This window comes from Ornithorhynchus anatinus, chromosome 5 (assembly GCF_004115215.2).
Source record: "Ornithorhynchus anatinus isolate Pmale09 chromosome 5, mOrnAna1.pri.v4, whole genome shotgun sequence".
Taxonomy (NCBI): domain Eukaryota; kingdom Metazoa; phylum Chordata; class Mammalia; order Monotremata; family Ornithorhynchidae; genus Ornithorhynchus; species Ornithorhynchus anatinus.
In genome coordinates, this window is record NC_041732.1 from 42052330 (window position 1) to 42068322 (window position 15993).

General features: G+C 41.6%; 1 protein-coding gene across 5 annotated transcripts in view; it reads left to right on the forward strand.

The window, feature by feature from the left end:
* The window catches only part of PSD3 (pleckstrin and Sec7 domain containing 3), a 418976-nt gene that overhangs the window by 343457 nt on the left and 59526 nt on the right, over positions 1-15993 (forward strand). The gene's annotated exons all lie outside the window — the stretch shown is intronic.

The following is a 15993-nucleotide window of genomic DNA, read 5'->3' on the forward strand; positions in this document are numbered from 1 at the left end:
ACCAAGAATTTGAGAAAGTACAAGACAATAGAGTTGGTAAACAATCCTTATCCATAAGGAGTTTGCATTCTAGTGGGGAGTTTGTAGTCTAGTGCAAGGGAGACAGGTGCTACTGAAATAATCAATCAATGGCATTTACTGAGTGCTTATTATGTGCAGAACAGTACTAAGTGTGTGGGAGAGTACAATACAACAGAATTGGTAGAAATATTCCCTGCCCACCAGGAGCTTTCCAGTCTAGAGGGGGTGTAATGAGTGTTCCTCTTATTTGTCTCTTATTTGTGAATAGCTCCTGACCAAAATTAGCTTATTTGTGCTTCTTACACACTTTTAGTAATAGTAGTTGTAGTAGTAATATAATTCATTAAGCATTTTACTATGTTGTAAGCACTGAGTGGTAAAAGGTTACTAACTTCTTTTTGATTGACAGACAGTCAATGAAATCACTCTGGATTCCTTACAGATAACAGGAAACATACAGGATCACTTGGGGGATAAACATGGGGGCACTTGCTCCACATAATTATTAGAATGGTTTAAGAGGGAAGGAATGGTACTTAAACTGTCAAGCAAGTTCTCCAACTAATGTCTTTCAAATGCTATTTGAGGACCCACTGCAAACATGACTGTGTTGGTAATGATATGTTTTCATTCTTTCCTCCTCCATTTCTCATTTTGTACAGTCTCTTCCTGTTTAGTGTTAATGGACTATTTCAGCATACCCCCTTGTAGATGGTGTTCCCAGAGGGCTTGTGAGCTTAGAGATGAACTAGCATATGATTGCTCTGTCTTTCTAATCAATAAGACTTCCCAGTGAGCTTAGAGATGAACTAGCATATGATTGCTCTGTCTTTCTAATCAATAAGACTTCCCAATGCCAAATAAGCATGAGGTTTCTCTTTTTTCCTAGTCCACATTTTCCATTGATCCTGAAAATGGTATCATCTCTGAATTCTGTATATAATGTTGGTATTTGTTAAGCGCTTACTATGTGCCGAGCACTGTTCTAAGCGCTGGGGTAGACACAGGGGAATCAGGTTGTCCCACGTGGGGCTCACAGTCTTAATCCTCATTTTACAGATGAGGGAACTGAGGCACAGAGAAGTGAAGTGACTTGCCCACAGTCACACAGCTGCCAAGGGGCAGAGCCGGGGTTCGAACCCATGACCTCTGACTCCAAAGCCCGTGCTCTTTCCAGTGAGCCACGCTGTATATGGTCTAGGATGCCCTGAAATAGGTTCTGTAACTACAGCATACGGTGTTGAATCAATACATTAATTTTTTCAGTTTATTTCTGGTTTGGGTTCAGCAGTTATCAGAATACATTACAATTAGGCTCTTGGGAAATTGGCTGAAACCGTAGGGTTTTCAAACAGTTGCACTTTACTGTAAAGAAGTTCCAGATTTTCACAGGACACAACCCTGTTGTTTTTACTGGTATCATTGCAGTTTCTGGCCCAGTGGCTCAAAGGATCCCAACGTGACCTAGTGGCCAGACTGTAAACTCGTTGTGGGAAAGGGATGTGTTTGCTCCTTGTAATCTCTCAAGTAATTAGTACAGTACTCTGCACACAGTAAGCACTCAATGAATATCATTGATGGACTGACTGACAGGAACTGGGACCCAAAAGGTCTGAGCTTTAGACCCAACAGTCACTGCCCTGCTTTATCACTTTGGCAAGGTCACTCAACCACTCTAGGCTTCAGTATCTTCACTTTTAAAATAAGGAAAATTTACATGCTCTCCTTACAGTTTAGGATGGTGAGACATAATAATTATGGTATTTTTAAGCACTTACTATGTGTCAAGGAGTCTAAGCACTGGGTCAGATACCTGGTAATCAGGTTGTCCCATGTGGAGCTCACAGTCTTAATCCCCATTCTACAAATGAGGTAACTGAGGCACAGATAATTTAAGCAGCTTGCCCAAGGTCTCACAGCAAGTGGAGGAGCTGGGATTAGAACTCAAGATCTCTGATTAACAAATTTGTGTTCTTTCCACTGAGCCACACTGCTTCTCAGGGAACCTATAGGGAACAGAGATTGTGTCCAATCGGATATTGTATTTATCCTAAAGCTCAGCACAGTGTTTGGTGCAGGTAAGTGTGAAACTGCAAAGGAGGTAATTGGGAGATAATTTGCTAAATTATCTGATAAATTACCGATATGTGCATAGGTGCTGAGGCTAGCAAGGGCTGATAAAAGGTGCAAATTCAAGTGCAAGGACAATGTATAAGTGGGCGAAGAAGAAATAAGGGCTTAGTTGCAGAAGGCCTCATATAGGAGATGTGCTTTTAATAAGGCTTTGAAGGTGGGGAGAGTGATCATCTATCAGATATTACAGACCAAAGAAGGGAGAGGGAATAAGGGAAATGGGGGCTTAATGGGAGAAGGCCTCTTGAATTACGCAAAGATTGTTGCACGGCAAATAGTAATGGACTGTTTTGGTCTATAGATACACATTAAGTTCTGTCGTAATGACTACTGCTAGGGAATCAGAGAACATTCTTCAGACAACATGAGCCTGTACTGACAAGATATGATGTGGTGTTTGAAAAATTGGTTTGCATGCATGTGATAGTGGCATGATGATGAGGCATGATGAGGCAGGAAGTAAGTATGAGAGACAGTCTTTTTTTTTTCTCTTTTGGAACTGTGGCACCCTCCCCTCCCTTTCTAGTCTTTGGAAACTGTTCAAACAGGTTATTCCTAGGGAGGGTTAGCATGACACCTGAGTGGAGTGAAGGGGCCAGACTATGTGTGGTCACTATATGTGACCACACCCAAATAACTCTGGAACTGAACCTTGATGAGAGAAAAATGTTTGTTGGGGTATAAGATTTTTTACCTATAAATTTATGCACCTAGGTGGTATGCCACTAGAAGGCAGCAAATTTGTCTTTTGCTTCTAGACTATTCTCTCTTTTCAAGTGCTTTGTAAAGTGCTAGGTGCCAAATGGACACTTAATCATTGAGTTGACTAAACACATGCTGCCTCTATTCCAATTCTTTATTTGACCCCCTCCAATCTGCCTTTCGCCCCTTTGCTCCACCAAAACTGCCCTCTCAAAAATCACCAATGATCTTTTTGCTAAATCCAGTGGCCTCTACTCCATCCTAAACTTCCTCAATCTCTCAGCTGCTTTTGACACTGTGGACTAGCCCCTTCTTCTGGAAACATTATCCAAGCTTGACTTCACTGACACTGTCCTCTCCTGGTTGTCCTCTGATCTCTCTGGCTGCTCATTCTCAGTCATTTTCGCAGTCCTCCTCTGACTCCAATACACTAATTGTGGGAGTCCCTCAGGGCTCAGTTTTGGGATCTTTTCCATTCTCCATCTACCCCCATTCCTCCAAGCACTCATTCGCACCCAAGGTTTCAACTTCCATCTCTCTAGATAATTCCCTAATCTATATCTCCAACCCTGATCTTTCTCCTTTTCTGCAGTCTCACATTTCCTCCTGCCTTCAGGATATCTCTACTTAGATGTCCCACCAAAACCTCAAAACTAACATGTCTTTATAGTCCCACCCTATCCTCCCCCTGACTTTCCCATCATTGTAGACAGCACCACCACCCTCCCTGTTTCACAAGGCCATAACTTTGTAGTTATCCTCAAGGGATCTCTCATTCAACCCACATAATGGATCTGTCATCAAATCCTGTTGGCTCAGCCTTCATAACATCACCAAAATCCACCCTTTCCTCTCCAACAAAACTGTTACCATCCATGCACTTATTCAATTCCACCTTGATTGTGGCATCAGCCTCCTTACTGACCACCCACCCTCCTGTCTCTCTCCACTCCCATATTTCACTCTGCTAATCAGATTATTTTTTTTTACAAAATGTTCAGTGTATGTTTCTTCCCTCCTCAAGAACCTCCAATTGTTGTCCATCCACCTCCACATCAAACAGAAACTTTTACAATTGGCTTTAAAGCACTCAGTCAACTCCCCTACCTCACCGATATCCTTCTATAACCCAACTGCATAGTTTGCTCCTCTAATGACAGCCTCTCATTGTACCTCAATTACATCTATTGCACCACTGACCTCTCACCCACATACCTTTTGCTTTATCCTTGCAGTTGGATTTTTACCTTTTATTCACCCCACCCTTAGCTCCACAGCACTTACGTACATATCCATAATTTACTTTAATATATGTCTCACCCTCTAGATTGTGATCTACTTTTGGGGAGGGAATGTGTCTATGAACTCTGTTATATTGTGCTCTCCAAACACTTAGTACAATGCTGGCACTCGGTAAGAGCTCAATAAATATGATTGATTGAATTCACTTCAAAACATGACCAAGACTTTTCCCAACATCCTAAGTGATGTAACCGTAGTTTGTCTCCATTATCTGTGTGTGTGTGTGTGTGTGTGTGTGTGTGTGTGTGTGTGTAGGGGTGAGGGGCTTCTCTTTGGTCATGGTGGGGAGGGAGGGAGCACCTCTGGATCCCAGATCCCTGGGGCAAAAAACAATTAAAACAACTCCATAGTGCTGTTATGAGTTTCAGCTAAATGAATCGTCTAGCAATATTAAGTAAGCAGTTTAGTGCTTGGTTGGGTGATGACAAGGCACATTAAAAGATACAGTCCCAGTTTTCTTTGCACTTTAGGTCTGTAATTACAGCTATTATTTCGTTTTTCCAATTAAACAAATATTTCATAGCAAATAGTTGAAGTAAATCTAGTCCAGGAAGTTCAACTATAAATTGTTTGCCTTGTCAGTGTATTTACAAGATGTCCATATGAGTGAAAGTCGATTTTGGCGTTATTTAAGCCTCAATAATTTGTTTTGCCAAAAATAAATGCCCAAAGTAAATATTTCAAACCTTCATAAAACCGAACTGCCACAGTGCGAGCTATACTATTGAAGACAGAGCCGCAGACTTTTTATTCTTTTTTAGAACTTTTTCATTCCTCCACAAATGCTTGGGGGGTAATACCCCCTCCTCCCCCTCCCCCCATCCTTTAAAACTCTCTGCCTCCCTTTCTCAACCAAAAGTTCTGTCTTTCTCAATCTTCTTTCTACGTGGACATTTTCCACTTCATGGGGTCCAATCTGCTAGGCGGGAGGTCCATCTGGTGTCCCTCCTGTGGGCTGCCTGGCCCCAAGCTTCATTCTCCATTGTATCTAGCCAGCACCACCTGTTTACTTTGTCATTTCTTTGTTTGGAATATGTTCTTGAAGTGGAAATTTGGTCATATGTTGTTCCATTGCTTTTTGGCCTAGAGCCACTCGCTAATGCAGCACATATTGACAACCAGCTCTAATCTGTGTGTCATTGATGGCACAATAGTGGAGTCAACAAGGTCTCTCTCCTTCATAGGTAGCCCACCATACATCAGTGGCATCTTATTTTATTAAAGTTTATTGTTATATGGTACTCTCCCATGTGCTTAGTACAGTGCTTTGCACACAGTAAGCGCTCAATAAATATGATTAAATGAATATATAAAACAGATCCATGCTGCTCCCAAGCTGCATTCTGGGAAGTATTAGTGAGGCAGACACATAGGTAAATCTGGGTTCCAAGAGGATAGGGAACTGGTATGACCTCCATTCGTGTAAGGTGGAATTGGATATGGAGACCTAGGGCTAGAACTGAAATGTGAATTTTAATGGGAGAGAGCCAAAGGATCAGACATTCACTGGAGGAAGCTTTCTTCAGCGGCCTGGAGTGTGTCCGTGGGGCACAGAATATATGAGTAGGGGGCTTTTGGGGGCATGAGGACTGATTGAAGGGCTCCAGTCTAGGGAAGGATTTGGTTCCACTCACCACCCCAATTCCTGTAGGGAGGAATTGTCTCTGGGAGGCAGGGGTTGGAGATATTGTTTATTTTCTTGTGAAATGTAAATGAAACTTTTCACTTCAATTTCTTTACCATTTTTCTAATTGGATTCTTCTGGGTAATATTGTGTAATCATTTCTCTGTGCAAGTGTACAGTTAATCTGGAGTCCAACCTCATGTACCATTCTGAATTGCTGGCATTTTTCATTTCAACTCTGCTCCATCATTTGTAAATTCACCGCAATTGTTTTGAAAAATCACTCCAAGTGTAGTTTGCCATCAATATTTCTTCCTTCTTCCCAGTTGAGTTTGGAGAATAGCGACTCCAGAATGAGTGTAAACAGCTTTAGTAAGATTGTGTACTTCTGCTACACCCCTCTGCATTGGTTTATGCAACACAGAATGTTGAACGTCATGATTTACATTATGTAACTGCAGATTATCTCATCCTGGAGGTCTGTGTATGTCAAACCTTCAGTTTAATTGAACACATTGAATTTGGTATTGTACTCAATTGAGTCGAATGTCCTCTTATCAAATTTACAGCAAACTAAGACTAAATATTTTTGACGTTTTTTCTATTCAGTAGCAGCTCCCTCTTGTCTTTATATTTCTGTTTATGCCCATCCTCAGGCTTTGGGTGTATGTGAATATTTTGACTGAAGTTTCAATTTATTCAGAATTCACTGTAAATATTTCTGTTTATCTCCCCCATTCGACTGTAAGCTCCATATGGGCAGGGGAGTATCTCATGTTTCTGCTACCCTTTCCTAAGCATTTAGTACAGTGCTTTGCACTTGGAAGGGGCTTAATAAGTAGCGTTACTACTACTACAGATGGCAGAGAGTGGAGGTGGTCCATTGTTGAGTATCTTGAGTGGATTACTAATGTCTTCGGCTGTTTGGCATTCAGGAGCTTTCCTGATGAGCAATCATCAGAACTATCTATTAAACACCTACTGTGCAGAGATCACTACACTAAGCAATTGGGAGTTTGCAGGAGAATTAATATGAGAAGCAGCATGGGCTTGGCAGTAGGAAATACTTGGTTCTAGTCACTATCACTCCTCACTATTGTCTTCAAAGCCCTCCATCACCTTGCCCCTTCTTACCTCACCTACCTTTTCTCCTTCTCCATCCCAGCCCGCACATTCCACTCCTCTGATGCTAACCTCACTGAGCCTCGTTCTCACCTGTCTCACTGTTGACCACTGGCCCACGTCCTACCTCTGGCCTGGAATGCCCTTCCTCTTCAAATCCACCTAGCAATCACACTTCCCACCTTCAAAGCCCTACTGAAGGCTCACCTCCTCCAGGAGGCCTTCCCAGACTAAGCCCCCCTTTTCCTCTGCTTCTTCTCCCCTCCTCATTGCCCGACTCACTTGCTTTGCTCTACCCCACCACCCCCCATAGCACTTATATATATATATATATATATATATATATATATATATATATATATATATATACTTGTGTGTATATATGTACATATTTATAATTCTATTTATTTATATTAATGATGTGTGAGCTTCTAGACTGTGAGCCTGGTGTGGGCCGAGATTGTCTCTGTTGCTGAAATGTACTTCCCAAGTGCTTAATACAGTACTTTTTACACAGTAAGTGCTCAGTAAATATGATTGAATGAATGAATGAATAATCCTGGCTCCACCATTTGCCTCCTGAATGACCTTGGACAAGTCACTTAACTTCTCTGCCCTCAGTTACCACATCTGTAAAATGGGGATTAAGACTGTGAGCCCCATGTGGGAAATGGACTGTGTCCATCCTGACTAGCTTGAATTAATCCCAGCACTTAGTACAGTGCCTGGCACAGAGTAAGCACTTAAATTCTATTAAAAATAATTATTAGACATAATGTTCTCTCAAGAGCGTACAATCTAGCAGAAGAGATAAACACTAAAATATAGATTGGAAGAAGCAGCAAACGGATATATTCATAAGTTAGTGATTTTATAATAAATATGTAAAATATGAACAAAATTGCTCTGGGAGGTTATGAGTACTTAGGGGCTTAGGTAGCACAGAAGTGCTGGAGAGGTACTAGGGAAAACCTAAGCAGGGAGAATTAGAAATGAATTGGGGAAGTTCTCCTGGAGGATATGGGATTTCAGAAGATGGGGAGATGCTGTGGTCCATCATATTGAAGGGAGAGGAAGTTCCAGGCAGGGGCAATGGCGTGAGGAGGAGCTAAGTGGTTGGAGTGACAAAATTGAAGTCCAATGAGGTTAGGTAGAGAGGAACAAAGATTGTGAGCTGGGGTGTAGAGGAAGAAGATAATCAGTAATTACGGGGGTGAGAGCTGACTTGAAGCTAATGGTCAATTCTTTCTGTTTGATGCAAAGAAAAATGAATAATCATTTTAGGTAATTGAGAAATTGGAAAGAGAATTGGAATGATATTTTAGAAAAATGATCTGGGCAGCAAAGTGAAAGAAGGACTGAAGAATGGAGAGAATAGAATCAGGGAAACCTGTGGAAGATTGATGCAGTTGTCTAGCTGCATATAAGATGGGGCTGGACCAACACGATGCTCATTTGGATGGAGGTGAAGACGTGGATCCTGGAAATAGGGTGGAAGAAAAACTGACAGGATTTGGCAACAAACTGTGTATGGGGTTGAACAAGAGGGAGAAGTCAAGGAGAGTACCTTGATTCCTGGCTTCAGGGAAGGGGAGGATAGTTGGATTCACTTCATTTCTAGATTGTGAGCCCATTGTTGGGTAGGGATTGTCTATCTGTTGTCGAATTGTATTCTCCAAGCACTTAGTACAGTGCTCTGCACACAGAAAGTGCGCAATAAATACTATTGAAGGAATTAATTGGGAAAATTAGGTGGAGGAGAGGATTTGGTAGAGAAGATTAGTTCAGTTTTGGACCTTGTGAGCTGCAGGTTCCATCAGGACACAGTGAAGCTATGTTCTGGGAGAAAGAGGAAATGCAAGACTGTAGAGAAAGGGAGATGCTGGGGCTAGGTAGGTAGATTCGGGAGTCAATCCAGAACAGAGCTTTGAGGAACATCTGCAGATAGGGGCTGAGCTGGCCAAAGACCCTGAGCTGGATTGGCCAGAGAGGTAGGAGGAAAGGGCAACCTGTGTCCACAAAAACAAGATTAGAGTATGTTTTTGAAGGAAGGAAGTGACCCCCATATGCAATGCAGCCCAAAAGCTGAAGAGGATTAGGATCAAGATTTAGAATGATTATAATAAAACTTAGGGAAGATGAGATTTAGATTCACCCTGGTGAATTTTTTTTTAATTTGTGAGATGTTATTGCTCTACAGTTTGAGAGATCTTTAAATTTATTTTCTTCATCAACACTATTTTCATTGTCCTTTTCCATGCAGTTGCAGTTTGCTTGTTCAGAAGATTGAACATTGTGCCAGCATTTTAAATATAGGTATACCTCCTGCTTTGAGATATTCCGGCCATATGTTATCTCTACAGTTGGCACATTTGATGCCTTCCCATATTACTTCCAGGGCTGGATCCGGGTTCACTCTTTGCTGGATGTAATTGACTCACCTTTCATTGTATCGACTTGTAAAAACCATGTAAATTCATCCATCCTCAATCTCTTTGTCAAGCTCTTTCCATTTTTGTTATACATTTCCACCAAGATATTCCATTTCAGCCTTATGTAATTGTCAACTCTCTTACATTTCCTTAATTCTTCATGGTCTATTAGAAATCATCTTCCTAACATCCCTTCAAAGTGCCCTATGTTCCTTGGCATTTTTCCTTTGAGTTTCATGAGGGCTCTTTTCTTCATCATTTTAAATTTCTCTTTTCTGACCCTGTGCTTCTTTCTTGACAATATTTTCATTTTTGCCTTGTTTGGTACTGAAGGTATTTGTATAAGGGATATATCATAGTAAGTGTCTATTGGCAGAATATTATTCAAAGTTCAACGTGCATAATTCCTCAGCAAATATTCCTTTGTTAAATTGTTCCTTTCAAGTTGACTTCTGTTGATTTTTCAGTTATCTTATATTGGACAGTGACTGTGGTATTTACTAATTGCTTACTATGTGCCAAGCACTGTACTAAGCACAGAGGAAGATACAAGATAATCAGCTCTCACATGAGGCTCACAGTCTAAGTAGGAATCCCTATTTTGCAGGTGAAGGAACCGAGGCATGGATAAGTAAAGTGTCTGGACCAAGGTCACACAGCAGGCAAGTGGCAGAACCAGGACTAGAACTGGGAGCCCTCTGACTCCCAGTTCCTTTCCACTAGGCCATGCTATTTGAGTAATCATTTGTAACTTCAGTTGTAGCATAGCTTTTGCCCAAAATACCAGGGAAAAGGGGTAATTTTGTTGAGGTCCCCTGGCTTGCTTTGGAGTATCACTGTGATTCTCTGCCCCAGAGAAAGTTGACACAAATGTACATATTCAGGACAATCATACTGCAGAACATGAGCTCTGAGAGGCAGAATGTTCCATGGATTTCCTGCAAGCCTAGAAAGGGCTTTCCTACTATCTCCTAGTGTCAAAAACATGGGTTTGGGAGTCAGAGGTCATGGGTTCTAAACCTGGCTCTGCCACTTGTCTGCTGTGTGACCTTGGGCAAGTCACTTCATTTCTCTGAACCTCAATTACCTCATCTGTAAAATGGGGATTAACACTGTGAGCCCCTTGTGGGACAACCTGATTAACCTTGTATCTACCCCAGCACTCAGAACAGTGCTTGGCACATAGTTAGTGCCATTATTTTCCTACAGGCCCTTAGTTAACCTAAGAGAGCTTGGAGGTATATCATAGCATGGTTCCTCAGTCACAAGGGAGACCCCAACATTCTTCCGCAGTAAGTTGGGCACCTTCCCAGACTACAAGATGGAGAGTCACACTCTCCCTTCCCAGGCCATAGATCTCTGACAAAGGCTAAGCCCCACACGCTTCCCTCCCTAATGGAATCACAGCCTTCCCCCCCATCTTTCTCCATGGTTGCTGCCTTTTTCCCTGCTCTCAGTGATAGCCTTCATTCCCTAGCTGTTGGCCATCCACTGTCCTCCATACCTTCTTCCCCCTAATATTCCCCTCTTTCAAAAGCCTCCCACCTCCACCTCACCCAGCTTCCTCTGGGCCTCAAAGGGACTGGAACCTAAATCCCCATTTTTATGAAGCAATCTGGATTGACTTTATCCAGATTTTCATGGCTTTGTCTGTTCCTAGAGAAAATGTTTATAAACACACTGTTCAGATCAAATGCAAAAGTGTCCCTTCTTTTTCTTGTTGGTAAAACAGTGAGGTGGCCATGCATCAATTGATTTAAGCAAAGGGTTTTACCTCTTTTGTTATAGCCTTGCTCCCACTCTCTGCTGATGATCTCACTTGGAAACTGTGAAGAGGGGTGGTTTTGAAGTCTGATCAGAGTTTATAGGCAATTTAGACTCTACTGAGGTGCTGTATCCATAAAATTTGCTTCCCCCATTGACCTAGACATCTCATTACCTGAATATACCTTGAACAATCAATCAATTGATGGTATTTGTTGAGCACTTACTATATGCAGAGCACTGTACTAAAGCTCTTGGGAGAGTGCCTTGAAGTTGACTGAACAATATAAGAGGAAATAGCTGTAAGAATTTTAGCTAGGGAGAACATTAGAATGAATTATCGAGGGAAATGGTTCTTTTCTAAAAGGGATCATTAAAAATATGATATTCACCTCACCTCACATGGTTTATGAATAGGTTTTCCTGAAGTCAAGGTGATGGATTTGTTGAACTCTTGAAGCAATTTCTAACCAGAACATATTATTCTCCCAAACTCACCAAGTCACTGAGATTTAACAGAACTCTTTTCTTGCTGGATAGTTCCTTTGATTTATCTAAATGTCAGCTTGCATTTTCCATAACAATATAATAATAATAATGTTGGTATTTGTTAAGCACTTACTATGTGCAGAGCACTGTTCTAAGCGCAGAGGTAGATGCAGAGTAATCAGGTTGTTCCACATGAGGCTCAAAGTGTTAATCCCCATTTTACAGATGAGGTAACTGAGCCACAGAGAAGTTAAGTGACTTGCCCAAAGTCACACAGCTGACAAATGGCAGAGCTGGGATTCGAAGCCATAACCTCTGACTCCCAAGCCCATGCTCTTTCCACTGAGTCATTACTGCTTATTTTTCTTTATAAATTTATTAGTCAACACTTAAAATTGGTACCAGGGTGTTGTTTATTTTCAGATTCTTCAGTTACCTCCCCTTTTCCTAAGACTAAATGTCCAGTCCCCAATGTCCATCTTAGTTCTACTGAATCTCCTTTACTTCCTTTCACTGATTTCTTTCTGGCACAAAATATCGTGCACTGCTCCCCAGGGCAGACTCTGACATTATCATATCCTTTGCTTTCCATGGCACATTCACCCCAGTAGCCATCACTGGAGTTTACTTTTAATGTTTTCTTTTGCCAGTCCAGACACCTCTTAGTCCTTAGTCAGTTTTACTTTACCTTGTTAAAAGATAATAATAATAATGGTATTTGGTAAGTAGTTACTATGTGTCAAGCACTGTTCTAAGAGCTGGGACAGAAATAAGCTAATCAAGTTGGGCACAGTCCCAGTCCCACATGGGGCTCACAGTCTTAATCTCCATTTTACAGATGAGGTAACTGGGTCAAAGGGAAGTGAAGAGACTTGCCAAAGGTCACACAGCAGACAAGTGGCAGAGCTGGGATTAGAACCCAAGTCCTTCTGATTCCCAGGCCCATACTCTATCCACTAGGCCAAGCTGTTTAGGCATTTTTAAATAATCACTCTAGAAGAAGGGGACCTTTTTAACAAGATAATCCTATGTGTCTTTTCAAAAGAAATAATTAGAAACTCTTTAACTGGTTCAAGTCCATGAATATTTATTGAGCACCCATATGGTGCAAGATTCTGTGCCAGGATCTATTGGGAAATGCAGTGGGGGAGAAGGGGGCTGAAGGGGGTGGCATATTTACAGAATGTAGAGGAGAGATGGTTCCTGCCATGAAGAAGCCAAATAAATGCATGCAATATATAAAGTGCCATGTATGGAAAATAGATGATCCAAGGCTCAAAAACAGGGCTGTTGCAAGGATAAAATTCAATAATAGATTTAGAAATGTTATGAATTGCATTCGTTCTTTCCAGGTCTGTTAAATGTAATGGCAACTTTATTAGGTCTCAGCAGGAAGGAGTCCTTGTGTTTTGTGCCCTTGTGTTTCTGGGCAAAATGGGAGGAGCTGCTGTTGCCGCTGGGAGATAAGAGGACTGTAGGAAAAAGGAAAGGAAACACCAATTTACTCACTAGCTCTTAAAGTGTACTCTCCTGAGCTCCTAGTACAGTACTCTGTGCACAGTAAGCACTCAATAAATGCCATTGATTGATAGATCGTAGCAGTTCTGGGATCCCCTTCAGGGAAGTGGAATCAGCATATTGACTAGAATAAAAGTTGGTAAATTTAGGGAGACAGCCAGTAGCTTGAGAAAAGTCCCACTGTTCCAGCTGCAAAGGCAAGCCAAATTTTCAGGTCCTAACAAAATGGGATCCTAAAAACACAATGAAAAAGGAATCTGTTGATGAGTCTCATTAATAATATTAGTAATGATAATTGTATTTATTAAGCACATACTGTGTACCAGGCACTGTGCTAAGTTCTGGAGTAGGCATGAGGTAAGCAGATCAGTTACAGACCCTTACTACCATGGGTCTAAGTGGAAGAGGGAATAAGATATTTTATCCCCATTCTGTAGATGAGGAAGATGTGGTAAAGAGAGTTAAATGACTTGCCCAAAGTCACACACCAGGCAGGTGGCAGAGGTGGGACTAGAACCTGGATCTCCTGGTCCCTGGTTCCTTGATCATTCCACTAGGCCATGATTTTAGGGCCTAAATAAGAGAAGTGGCATTGGATAGAGAAGAGGCAGGCCCAATTATGGAAGAAATATTGGGGTTTGGAATAAACTCTTCAGCAACCAGCTCTCATACCTATGTACCCTGCTCCTTTTATATCAATCAATCAGTGGCATTTATTGATTGCTTACAGTATCCCCTGTCCTTTTATCTTCTGATCATGAAAACCTCTATCAGGTGGCTTGCCTTGCAATTGAAAACTTTACAGTACTGTTGCCTTAAAAACATATCTGAGGCCTAAAATGTTCCTAAATACTAATTTCCCAAGGAAATCACCCACTTCTCCCTTGACAGCAGATTATTATTCCTATTGTTATTGCTGTTACATTTGTTACTGTGGTATTTGTTATACACTTACTATGTGTCAAGCACTGTTCTAAGCCCTGAGGTAGATAGAAGTTAATCAGGTTGGACATGTCCCTGGTCCACATGAGACTTACAGTCTCGGTAGGAGGGAAACTTTAAACAAATAACTTCATTGGCCGAGTAGCTGTGATTTATCCCCACCCTCAGCTCCACAGCATTTAGGTACGTATCTATACATTATTTATTTATAATGTCTGTCTTTCCCTCTAAACTGTAAGTTTGTTGAGGGCAGGAAGCATGTCTACCAACTCTGTCATATTGTACTCTCCCGAGCACTCAGTACAGTGCTCTGCACACAGTAAGCCCTCAATAAATTCCATTGATTTATTAGCCTGGTGATGCTTTGGAGGGACCTAAGAGAGCAAGTTTGACACCAGTTTCAAAATGTGAAACCATAGAGAAGCAAACCACAATGAGCTAACAGTGTGGCTGGGAGAGATGCTGTAGGTCTATCAAGGTGGACTCTCTGTCCCCCAGCTGCTTGCCGTCAATCAGTCACATTTATTTAGCACTTACTGTGTGCAGAGCACTGTACTAAACACTTGGAAGAGTACAGATGGTACACCAATGACCTTACAGTTTAGAAGGGAAGACACATTAAAATCAATTACAAACAGGGGAAATCAATCAATCAATGGTATTTATTGAGCACTTACTATATGCAGAGTACTGTATTAAGTGCCTGAGTGAGTACAGTACGACAAAGTTGGCGGACACATTCTCAGCCCACAACAAGCTTGCAGTCTAGAGGGGGAGATGAACTTTAATATAAATAATTTAAAGATATGTAGATAATTGCTGTGGGGTTGAGGGTGGGATGGATATCAAATTCCCAAAAGTCAAAGGTCCAAGTGCATAGACGATGCAGAAGGGAAATTCAAATTGCAAAGTGTAAGGCTAATAAGTACATAAATGCCACGTACTTGGGGGGGGGGTGAATATCACAAAATTAAGAGGTACAGATCTGAATGCATAGAGGATGAAAAGGGGAGGGTGGGAGGGGAAATGAAGGGTTAGTCGGGAACGCCTCTTGGAGGAGATGTGACTTCAGGAGGACTTTAAAGTTGGGGAAAGTCAGATAGAAGGTGGAGGGGACTTCCAGGCCAGAGGGATGATGTGGGCAAGGGCTCGGCCACGAGAGGAATCACCACATTTCTATTCTGAATTTCAGCCGCTTTTCCTTTCCCCACTCCACTATTGGGCAGCAAAGGCAGTTGGACTGATTTAAACGTTTATCTTCAGTCAAAGATTGTTCAAAGGTTTGGGCGCTGGGAATAATCAAGCACAACAGTGTGGGCTATTGTGGGCTTTGTAGGCAGTAGAGAGCACTAATTATTTGCTCTGGTTCTTTCCAATGCTCTAGAAGTACCACACAGCCATGGATTGGTAAAGGACTGCCTGTTGATAGCTGATTGTTTTATAGACTTGTCACTACTTGTTCAATGTGGAGAATGATGAGTTTCAGGTTTGGGGAGACTGATTAAATGGTGTTCTAGCATGTGGTCCCACTGTATATTGACATCTCACAAAGACCAAAATTGAAGTTGGTATGGATTGATGGTAAAATAATCAAATGTCTCTTGGACCTGGTAATGACTCATCCCAAGATGACCTGAATATTAGCTTCATGTCCATTCATCGACAATTGGTGAGTCATCTCTTGGCCAGGTATTTTAAGAAAAATTCTGTCATTGGTCTAAAACTTCAACTATTCCCCTTCCTTTCCTCTCTCTCCTGATCCCCCCTTATTTCCTCCTTGCTCATTTCCTCCTTTCTTCCTTCTTACTTCCCTTCCTTTCTCCTTCCCTCCCGTTCTTCCATCCTTCCTTCCTTCCTTCCATTCTCTATCCCCCTCCTCTCAGTTTCTGCTCAAATGAAAAGCAAACGAAAGATTTTAAATGCACGAGGAGGAAAGCCATTGGT